Here is a 13,421-nt window from a genome sequence, read left to right on the forward strand (position 1 = left end):
GATGAAGTCCTTGGGCTCAAATACTAGCGTGGCCTCAATAGCCCTGCTTGATTGATTGATTGATTGAAACTTTTATTAGTAGATTGCACAGTGAAGTACATATTTCGTACAATTGACCACTAAATGGTAACACCTGAATAAGTTTTTCAACTTGTTTAAGTCGGGGTCCACTTAAATGGATTCATGATACAGATATATACTATCAAATATATACTAACATCAGTGTTTCCCACACATTCATTTATTTGTGGTGGCCCGCCACGAAAGAATTACGTCCGCCACAAATAAAAAATAAAAATAAAAAAATAAAAATATATGTATATATATATATATATATATATATATATATATATATATATATATATATATATATATATATATATATATATATATATATATATATATATATATATTTTTTTTTTTTTTTTTTTTTTTAATTTTTTTTTTTTTGTCCTGTCCAGCTTCTCAGGCAAATCATATAGTTGATGTAGATGCCCATATAGGCTGTTCAGATGTACTTTACAAAAGAGAAGTGTAGGATACTTCTCTTGTTGCCTTATTTGTATTTGACCACTACTGTTTTCTGTTTATTTGTTACTGACTGTGGCAGGACACCTCTGCCTCTGTTTCACTTTATGTTGCTGGTAAATAATATGGTTGTAGTAGTAGGCTAAAGTTAAATGATTTAGTATGCACTAATTAAAGGGGCAGAGCTTTAAGAGACATTTTAGCTTTTATATTTTATAAGATATATTTTTTGTAAGAACCACAATTAATAAATATATTTCAGTGAATAACTTATTGTTCAAATCTGTATATAAATATGTACATAAAGTGTTGTAATTATATTGTAAAATGCATGGATGGATGGACGTTTAAAACAAAACTGTTATTATTAATTAGTAAGTATACATTTTTTGAAAATCATATCATTGTAGTAAATTATGCAAATTGCTCGATTATGTCATGATGACCACGCCCATAGCCACGCCCCCACCGCCACAGGTATCTTGGCAGTTTATGGGAAACACTGAACATCATAATACAGTCATCACAGAGGATAATCATCAGAGTGTATACATTGAATTATTTACATTATTTACAATCCGGGGTGTGGGATATGGAGGGGCTTGGGGGTGGGGGATTAGGTTTGGTTGGTATCAACACTTCTGTCATCAACAATCAGCATCAACAATTGCTGACTTGTTAGGATATGTACAGCAAGTAGTGGACATAGAGAAAGAGATATCAGAAAGCATAAGAAAAACATTCCGGGGAGGGTGTTAGTTTAGGGTTGTAGCTGCCTGGAGGTGTACTTTTATTGTGGTTTTGAAGGAGGATAGAGATGCCCTTTCTTTTCCACCTGTTGGGAGTGCATTCCACATTGATGTGGCATAGAAGGAGAATGAGTTAAGACCTTTGTTAGATCGGAATCTGGGTTTGACGTGGTTAGTGGAGCTCCCCCTGGTGTTGTGGTTATGGCGGTCATTTACGTTAAGGAAATAGTTTGACTTCGGTATCAGGGAGGTGTAGTGGATTTTATAGACTGGACTCGGTGCAAGTTGTTTGACTCTGTCCTCCACCTTGAGCCAGCCCACTTTGGAGAAGTGGGTAGGAGTGAGGTGGGATCTGGGGTGGAGGTCTAGAAGTAATCTGCTGTAGTGTGTAGCATGCTGGGAATGATCTGCGCACGTGATGGAGGAATGCACAGTGCAGGGTTGAAATTCTACTGAATTTGCATGAAATCAGGTTGTTTTAGCTGATAATCATGCTGCAAGATCTAGCATGTTGCATTCAATGTTTATTCTTGTTAATTCCCATGGAAAGTTTCCAACTTTGAATATGCCCGGGATTTTGCAACCCTAAAGCTGAGAGTTCTGTGAATAAGTGCTGAGCGAGCGTGTGATCCAAGTGTTGCCGTCCCGCCTTATATGTCCAGGAAAAAGGTGGGCGCAGACGTCGCCACGGCAACCGAGGGGTCGAGCCACCGATGTGGAAAAACAAAAAAATGGGCCAAAAACATAGCCTCTCTTTGAACCTCCAACTAAGTGCTTTCACTGGCCATTAACAGCTGACTTTATTGTAACAAAGTCTGATGTAGTTAGGATGCTTTTATGCGCCACTCGGCTCGCTTCATTACTTTGTTATTAAACAAATAGTGATACGTTTAGACTGGTGAGTTCTTCCTCAACTGCCGTGCCGGGGAATATAAAGTCGCTGATGGAGTCCCTGAGCGCATCACACTCTGGACTCTGCTGCCACGGCTCCTGACACTCAAGTCAGCACACCAGTGGGCCGTGGGTCAGTCAGCCATACTGAAGGGAGAGGTGGGTGTGGGGGGGTGGAGGTCTGGGCCTGGGAAGCCGACGGGAGATTGGAGTCACCTGACTTACAGGTCGTGACTCCTCGGGCAAGATGTTTTGTGAGGGCCTGCGAGCATGTGAGACATCACAGTCATCCAATGCTGGACTTCTTTCCCATTCTTGCTTGATGTACAGCTTAAGTTGTTCAACAGTCTCTGTTGTGCTATTTTAGGCTTCATAATGCACCACACATTTTCAATGGGAGACAGGTCTGGACTACAGGCAGGCCAGTCTAGTACCCGCACTCTTTTACTATGAAGCCACGCTGTTGTAACACGAGGCTTGGCATTGTCTTGCTGAAATAAGCAGGGGCGTCCATGATAACAACATATGTTGCTCCAAAAGCTGTATGTACCTTTCAGCATTAATGGTGCCTTCACAGATGTGTAAGTTACCCATGTCTTGGGCACTAATACACCCCCATACCATCACACATGCTGCCTTTTACACTTTGCGCCTATTAACAGTCCGGATGGTTCTTTTCCTCTTTGGTCCAGAGGACACGACGTCCACAGTTTCCAAAAACAATGTGAAATGTGGACTCGTCAGACCGCAGAACACTTTTCCACTTTGCATCCGTCCATCTTAGATGAGCTCGGGCCCAGCGAAGCCTGTCTGCGTTTCTGGGTGTTGTTGATAAATGGCTTTCGCTTTGCATAGTAGAGTTTTAACTGGCACTTACAGTTGTAGCGACCAACTGTAGTTGCTGACAGTAGTTTTGAGCCCATGTGGTGATATCCTTTACATACTGGTCACGGGCATTCAATGTTACGTGCAGTGATTTTTCCAGATTCTCTGATCCTTTTGATGATATTACGGAGCGTAGATGGTGAAATCGCTAAATTCCTTGCAATAGCTCGTTGAAAAGTGTTGTTCTTAAACTGTTTATCAATTTGCTCACGCATTTGTCGACAAAGTGGTGACCCTCGCCCCGTCCTCGTTTGTGAATGACTGAGCATTTCACGGAAGCTGCTTTCATACCCAATCATGGCACCCACCTGTTCCCAATTAGCCTGTTCACCTGTGGGATGTTCCAAATAAGTGTTTTGATGAGCATTCCTCAACTTTCTCAGACTTTTTTGCCACTTGTGCCAGCTTTTTTTTCAATCTTGTTGCAGGCATCAAATCCCAAATGAGCTAATATTTGCAAAAAATAACAAAGTTTACCAGTTGGAACGTTAAATATCTTGTCTTTGCAGTCTATTGAGTTGAATATAAGTTGAAAAGGATTTGCAAATCATTGTATTCTGTTTTTATTTACCATTTACACAACGTGACAACTTCACTTGGGTTTTGTATTTGGTCCGTCAAAATTAAAACTTTAATGTGGATTAATCAATTATCTATTAATTATGTTTGTTATCAATTTGAACCTTGTGCTGACGGATTCCAAGTACTGACGGAACAGTCCATGAAACTGTGGTACATGTACCACTTGTTCTATTTTCTCACACTCAAACACAGTGTTACTGTTCAAACTGTGCGTAATGTAACAGTGGCCAAAAATATGAAATGTACTTCTACCTTGTTTATAATCAATACTTAGGCCTATTGCACTACTGTATTTCAATGTATTTAATTATGATGGTTCTTGGAGAGCCAAGTGTTGTTGAGGTCGTACTTGGTGAAAATAGTTTGAGAACCTGGTCTGTCCACATCAAGTATTATGTACAGTTTTTCACGATGCAGGAAGGAGGGTTTTTTTTTTTTACACTAAAGCACTTATAATAACACAAAACGAGCAGCTGGTTCACAATACTGTGGATAAATGTTTGTTTAGATTAGGGATGTCCGATAATGGCTTTTTGCCGATATCCGATATTCCGATATTGTCCAACTCTTTAATTACCGATACCGATATCAACCGATACCGATATCAACCGATATATGCAGTCGTGGAATTAACACATTATTATGCCTAATTTGGACAACCAGGTATGGTGAAGATAAGGTACTTTTTAAAAAAATTTGTAAAATAAGATAAATAAATTAAAAACATTTTCTTGAATAAAAAAGAAAGTACAACAATATAAAAACAGTTACATAGAAATGAGTAATGAATGAAAATTAGTCAAATTAACTGTTAAAGGTTAGTACTATTAGTGGACCAGCAGCACGCACAATCATGTGTGCTTACGGACTGTATCCCTTGCAGACTGTATTGATATATAATGTAGGAAGCAGAATATTAATAACAGAAAGAAACAACCCTTTTGTGTGAATGAGTGTAAATGGGGGAGGGAGGTTTTTTGGCTTGGTGCACTAATTGTAAGTGTATCTTGTGTTTTTTATGTTGATTTGATTAAAAAAAAAAAAAAAAATTGATACCGATAATAAAAAAACCGATACCGATAATTTCTGATATTACATTTTAACGCATTTATCGGACATCTCTAGTTTAGATTTTGTGTTTACATGATGTTAAAGGTGTTTCATAGATACATTCAGTGTTTCCCATAAACTGCCAAGATACCTGTGGCGGTGGGGGCGTGGCTATGGGCGTGGTCACCATGACATCTTCGAGTAATTTGCATCATTTACTACAATGATATGATTTTCTCTAAAAAGGCTCCAAAAATGTATACTTACTAATTAATAATAGCAGTTTTGTTTTAAACGTCCATCCATCCATCCATTTTACAATATAATTACAACACTTTATGTACATATTTATATACAGATTTGAACAATAAGTTATTCACTGAAATATATGTATTAATTGTGGTTCTTACAAAAAATATATCTTATAAAATATAAAAGCTAAAATGTCTCAAAGCTCTGCCCCTTTAATTAGTGCATACTAAATAATTTAACTTTAGCCTACTACTACAACCATATTATTTACCAGCAACATAAAGTGAAACAGAGGCAAAAGTTGTCCTGCCACAGTCAGTAACAAATAAACAGAAAACAGTAGTGGTCAAATACAAATAAGGCAACAAGAGAAGTATCCTACACTTCTCTTTTGTAAAGTAAATCTGAACAGCCGATATGGGCATCTACATCAACTATATGATTTGCCTGAGAAGCTGGACAGGACAAAAATATATATATATATATATTTTATTTTTTATTTTTTATTTTTTTTATTTGTGGCGGACGTAATTCTTTCGTGGCGGGCCGCCACAAATAAATTAATGTGTGGGAAACACTGACATTACAATAAGTGCATAGATATTCCCTTCTTTCTTCTCCACTCTTGGCTCATGCAACATGAGACATGATTAGTATGGATTAAAAATGCATCACATTTAATCTGAATTAACCAAAATTAATCCACAGCTACCCTGTGATTAATCGGATTTTATGTTGGAATTGTTTGGCAACACCTGCTCGACTTAACAATTGTTATTTCTGGACAATATTTATAGGTTTGCTGTTTATCAGAGTAAAATACTGTAAGCATTTTTATTGATTGCCAAGCAGCGACTATTTTTTTTCTTTTTTGGGGGCAAAAAAAACATACATCACTGCTTATTGTTCTTCTGCCAAATGTGTAACACACTCCTGAACTGCTGCTCGCACTTCATTGGCTTTGCTGTTACTTTTCAAAGCAATCTTGTTTTAAGTGACCAAACTTTTTGCCTTCAAGTGCCAAAGTGAAAATATGCCAATGGATGCGGGCCAAACACACACATTTTATGATAAAGTCCCTTTATTCGATTTACTGTTTGTCAAATCTGCACCGCAACCTCAGAATTTCCCCTTTGTGGAATTATCCTATCCTATCCTATGTTTAGCTTGCGGGACCCACTCTATGCGTTTATACGTACATGTGTATGTATATATATATATATACATATACATATATATATATATATATATATATACATATATATATATATATATATATATATATATATATATATATATATATATATATATATATATATATATATATATATATATATATATATATATGTATATGTATATATATGTATATGTATATATATATATATATATATAATATATATATATATACATACATATACATATATATATATATATATATATATATATATATATATATATATATATATATATATATATGTATACATATGTATGTATATGTATATATATATATATATATATATATATATATATATATATATATACATATACATATATATATATACATATACATATATATATATATATATATATATATATATATATATATATATATATACATATATATATATATATATATATATATATATATATATATATATATATATATATATATATATATATATACGTTAGGTCAGGAAAAAAACACAGAGGCTATTTCATCCCTACAAGCCTGTTTCGCAGGTTTCTCTGCTCTTCAGGGAAATCCCCTAAAGAGAAACCTGCGAAACAGGCTTGTAGGGATGAAATAGCCTCTGTGTTTTTCCCTGACCTAACGTATATTCCACTCTACCCCGGTATTGAGCACTGTATAACGGATAAACCACAGAAACCTTGACTATATATATATATATATATATATATATATATATATATATATATATATATATATATATATATATATATATATATATATATATATATATATATATATATATATATATATATATATATATATATATATTAGGGCTGCTACTAACGATTAATTTGATAATCGATTAATCTGTCGATTATTACTTCGATTAATCGATTACTAATCGGATAAAAGAGACAAACTAAATTTCTATCCTTTCCAGTATTGTATTGAAAAAAACCAGCATACTGGCACCACACTTATTTTGATTATTGTTTTTCAGCTGTTTGTAAATGTTGCAGTTTATAAATAAAGGTTTCTAAAAAAAAAAATTTTTTTAATTAAAATAAATATTAAAAAAATGGCCTCTGCGCATGCACATAGCATAGATCCAACGAATCGATGACTAAATTAATCGGCAACTATTTTTATAATCGATTTTAATCAATTTAATCGAATAGTTGTTGCAGCCCTAATATATATATATAAATATATATATGTGTATATATATAAATATATATATATATAGATATGTATATGTGTGTGTAGGAAAGGACAGACTATCTACTGGCGCAGTTGTGTTTCGCCATTGTTGGTACAGAAAAGCAATCCCATATTTGCAAACACTGCAACTCACCAACGTTGCAAGCGACTTTAGAAAAAAAAAAGAGCTTATAATATGCAGACTTGCCAAAACTGCTGCTAGGAACTACACTGATATCTCAACTCACAATGGTAGTGGATGGAAATAACGTGGGTGTTGTGGGGGAAAGCAAACGGCCTTTGAAGCTACATTTGCCATTCTGCTCTTTCTACCTTCCTGTGACTCATCATCATCATCATCAGCTGGAATAACATCACTGCTACCATGTGGAATGAGGAGGGTCACAGGATGCACGTCAACCACGTTATACAAAAAATAGTGCCGTAAAACAAACCTATTATGCAAAACCAACTTTTCTTACCTTATGGTAGCTGTTTTTGTGTATTTCAGATCTGCATCAGTCTTCCTTTGTACTTCCTCCAAATGGGCTGTTTGGATTTTGCCTGACTTGTGAGGTTTTTTTCAAATGGTGATGTCAGCGGCTATCTCCATACATGGTAAAGTTTTACTCCAAGTCCGACGTTGTAGTCAAAAAGTTCCTTCTTTTTCTCCATTCTCTTGTTGTGGGGCAGACTGGCTCGTACATACACATGCATCTCCCGCTGTTGCCATTTCTCATTGACAATGAACTTGTATCTGTCAGTAGACTCCATTTGGAAGCGCTAAAAACTACTCTACAGACAAGTAGACCAACAATACAACTTTGAATAATGTTCACAAAATAAACAAGCGGTAGAAAAATAGATGGATGAAATGGGGATGTTTCAAGTAGCTTTTTAGTCCGGCTAGCTCTGTGTCGCCTTGGAAACGCTGGAAACGAAAGTGTCTCGCTTTGCAGAATGCAGACTTTCTTACCTCCACCAGAAGATGTTATGTTTTGACCTGGGCTTGTTTGTCTGTTTGTTAGCAACATAACTCAACCAGTTATGGACATATTTATTGTCCGCGAAACAATTCATTTCATCTACAACGAGTACGAACACACTTCACTTCCTGCTTAGGGCGTTCCAGGAGCTCACCTTGCCGTTCCCATGCTGCACAGGGGATTCTGGGAGATGTAGTTTATTTACAGACCTGGCCAATGCTAAAACGCCAGGAAAAAAAACTACTCTCACCAAGTTTTCCTTTGATACCGTCACACGTCACGAGGCCTCGAATTGTAACTTTTTAAGGTCAAGGAAAGTGTTGCCTTAAAGGAGGGCTCATATTTTAGGGCACCAAAGCATACATTATTATATTTCGAGGCAAGGGCTCCAATGGATGCATGTGTGTGTATGTATATATATATATATATATATATATATATATATATATATATATATATATATATATATATATATATATATATATATATATATATATATATATATATATATATATATATATATATATATATATATATGTATATATATGTATATATATATATATATATATATATATATATATATATATATATATATATATATATATATGTATATATATATATATATATATATATATATATATATATATATATATATATATTTATAAATATATATATATATATATATATATTTATAAATATATATATATATATTTATAAATAAATAAATAAATATATATAAACATTTATCTATTTATATATATATATATATATATGTATTTTTATATATACATATATATATATAAATAAATAAAATATATATATATGTATATATATATATATATATATATATATATATATATATATGTATATATATATATATATATATATTTATATATTAAAAAAAAAATATATATATATATATTTTTTTTTAATATATAAATATACATCTGTATATTTTTATATATACATATATATATATATATATAAATAAAAATATACATATATATTTTTTATATATATATATATATGTATATATATATGTATATATATATAATTTATATATTAAAAAATATATATATATATATATATTTTTTTTTAAAATATATATATATATATATGTTTTTTTTTTAATATATAAATATATATATATATATATAAAAAAAAATGTATATATATATTTTTTTTAAATTTATATATATATATGTATATATAAAAATACATATATATATAAATAGATAAATGTATATATATATATATTTATTTATTTATTTATTTATTTATATATATATGTATATATAAATAAATATATATATGTATTAATTTATTTATTTATATATATATATATATATATATATATATATATATATATATATATATGTATATTTAAAAATACATATACATATATATATATATATATATATATATATATATATATATATATATATATATATATATATATATGTATATATATATATATATATATATATATATGTATATATATATATATATATATATATATATATATATATATATATATATATATATATATATATATATATATATATATATATATATATATATATATATATATATATATATATATATATTCACACACACAATTATATGATATGCAAATAATCAAATGTCAATAAATTGAAATAGACGGTATCATATTGTGTATGACCTAACTTGTAGTAAACTTGAGTAAAGTTGTGTACAAACAAATATATACAACACCATGCAATTTTCATTCCATTATTGTTTACATCTGCGACTTATGTTCAACCTTTACAAAAAAAGTAAACAAATCCAGGTGCGTTACACACGTGGTCGTTGACAGCCACGAATCAAAATAAACATTGACGATACAGCACATAAACAACATTGTCAGGTCTAGAACTGCTAAGTTTGGAGGGTAATAGACAATGGTAATAGACAACATAGCAACAATGGTAATAGACAACATAGCACCAATGGTAATAGACAACATAGCAACAATGGTAATAGACAATATAGCAACAATGGTAATAGACAACATAGCAACAATGGTAATAGACAACATAGCAACAATGGTAATGTAGTGGAAAGTCCAGGTTGTCAATGAGAACCAAAGTAGATTTAACACAAGAGTTTTATTTTACTCATAATCAAATGGTACAATGGTTGGGTTGAGTTGTCTAGCACACAGAAAGTTTCCCCCCCGGGCGCGCCCGTCACCAAGGAAAAGAAGATGGTGCCCAAAACACTGTCTTCGTTTGGCTTTATCCCTTTCTTATCTCTCTTGTTAGTGCGTCAATGTCTTATTTTGTTTTCCCTATCTGTTCCATAACAACTCGAATCTTTCAGACAGTCAACACATTCAGTTAGACAGGTTGGCACGACTTAAAGTTCACTTTTGTCCCACAGAAGAGGAAGAGAAATCAAAATGAGCATACATTTTTGACAGACATGAACTATAGGTCAAAGGTCAGAAATTCTACTACATACCCGCCTTCCAGGGTCTTAAGACCCTGGACCAAAACAATTTCTGATATAGACCACTAAATTAAATCTCTACCGCAGATAGAGGCAAAAACCTCAATGTTTTTATACGAGGACCCTCCTTCAGAGCGATCGCCAGAGGTGTGGACTCGAGTCACATGACTTGGACTCGAGTCAGACTCGAGTCATGAATTTGATGACTTTAGACTCGACTTGACAAAATGTAAAGAGACTTGCAACTCGACTTAGACTTTAACATCAATGACTTGTGACTTCACTTGGACTTGAGCCTTTTGACTTGACATGACTTGCTACTTTCCCCAAAACCTAAAGTTTAAAAAGTTATTTGGGAGCGCTCCGTATCTTTCATTTTATACGTGTCTGTCTATCAGCGTGTGTGCTGCGTGTCAGCTGGTGTGCTCTCAGTACAACAGCCAATTACATTAGATCTACATTGTTTTCATCACACAGCATTCAGCCAATCAAATTGCAGGACAACAAATGAACAAGAGTTGTCAAACAATGCGCCAGTGAGAAAGATTTATACCAAAGTTGGTTTCGTTCGGGTATAAAAACTACGACTTGGTCAACAAAAAACGAATTGCCGTATGCAAATCACACAGTTGGAATATTACAGACGGAGACGCAACAACTTCCAACTTCGTTCGACATTTGAAGTTGCACAAAGAAGGGTAAGTTTTTAATGTAAGATAACGTTTATTGGCTAAGTAACATGACTTTTATTTGCTGTGTAGTTAAATCAGTGAGGCTGTAAACTCACTGCTAACGTCATAACCATAGACATCTTATAAGGGTACACAGCATCGAGCGCTACTGCTTACTGGCGCAGACGAGACGCGGGGCCGCCATCTTGGAGTGGTGATCCGCTCCACTCAGTGCAATTCATTTGGCAGGAGCAATGAACTGTCAACGCATTTAATTCATTTTACCTCACTGAATACCACTGATTTTCACGCGCTTTTTTGTCATACGTGTAGCTATGATAACGGACACATGTTTTATTATTCATAGTTTGCTTAACAGTAATAGAATATTCTTATATGCTATAAGTGACCAGACGTCCGAGATCAAAACTGGGAATATAAGCCCAGAGAAGGGGGAAAAAAACGGTCAGCTATTTTTAAGTTGAAGAAACAATATAATTACGTTATATATACATGCGTATATCCTACATAAACAATGTATGAATACATTAGATATCTATATATCTTATAGACTGTATCTCTGTTGCTGCAGCAGCAGAGAGTTTATTCTGTCTTGACACTTTGTATTGATATTTTGTATTACATTCTTCCCTTAAATGATAATGTTTACAGTGATTGTTATATATGTATTTTTTATGTATGTCGCTTTGGATAAAAGCGTCTGCCAAATACTTAAACATATATAAACACCTGAAAGTCTTTATATCAGCTAAAACCACCAATCTGTTTCACTGGATTCAGAATAAAACCAAATGCTGTCTTACCCAACAATGTTAGTATTTGAATATTGTTACTTGAAGACTTATTCCTGGTTACAATTATACTGTTAAGAAAGTATTGTCTTATATTTTGCCTAAAATGAGAATGCATCATAATCAGTGGCGGCTGGTGAATTTTGTTTTAGGTGGGGCTGAAAGTTTGTAAACCAAACCCCTGTAGGGGCGTCATCCTCCCCCAGAAGATTTGTTTGTGATTTTCACATACAAATATTGAAGATCTTTGCTCCTTCTTAACTCTGTGGTATTAATGTTATTTTCATAAAATACAACCAAAAGTACATTAATGTTAAATCTTACTTGTGAAAAGTAATCCCCCGATTCCTATTTTCAACAGTCCGCTCATTTGAGCAGGAAAACGCTGAACACCAGCCCGGCATCTTTGTTTTCTACCTGTCAACTGTCAGTTTAGGCTGCTCGCCGGCTCCTCATCATCACTTCAAGATGCAATTTGCTCGCGTTACAGCAACCAATACTGCGTCTACTTATAAGATGTCTATGGTTATAACATCATTTCAAACACAGCAATATGTTGCGTCCACTGCAGTTTGCTTCCTTATTCATACTTTTTGTCAAGTGATTTTTTTAAGCAGGGTTGCATGAGGTACCTACACTTAACGTTACGTTAGTCAATGTATCACACACAGTAACATAACGTTAGACGGCGGTCAGCAGCACCGCGTATTTTAGCCACCTACAAAAAGACAAACATAGTCAAATAAAGGTCAGTTAAAATATATACTATATTAAGAATATGTGTACATATTGCATAGGGCCCTGACATCTAAAAAGTACAACTCTGTTCATTGTTATGTTCATGTATTTGTTATGTTTTTCATGTGTACACACACATCAACACACATACAGTATGAGATGAGATCAATGAGATAAGGTAAGAACAGAATAGAAACTGCTGTGGAACTAGTTACAATGCAATATGCCATGGAAATACAATGTTAACACTTTTGTACAAATAAGTACAGTTGCACTTGTTTTTGCAAATGTGTTTATTCTGTAAAGGAATGAGTTAAATGTTTAAAATTGTTTAAACTATTAAAATGACTGGTTAATAGTGCTATTATGAATTGCAATGTCAGTACTATTTTTTTTCCTGCTATTTCAAA

General features: G+C 33.0%; 1 protein-coding gene across 3 annotated transcripts in view; it reads left to right on the forward strand.

The window, feature by feature from the left end:
• Positions 1–13,421, forward strand: part of tln2b (talin 2b) — a 410,959-nt gene that overhangs the window by 82,706 nt on the left and 314,832 nt on the right. The gene's annotated exons all lie outside the window — the stretch shown is intronic.

The sequence above is a fragment of the Entelurus aequoreus genome, linkage group LG10, assembly GCF_033978785.1.
Source record: "Entelurus aequoreus isolate RoL-2023_Sb linkage group LG10, RoL_Eaeq_v1.1, whole genome shotgun sequence".
In the NCBI taxonomy this organism is placed as follows: Eukaryota; Metazoa; Chordata; class Actinopteri; order Syngnathiformes; family Syngnathidae; genus Entelurus; species Entelurus aequoreus.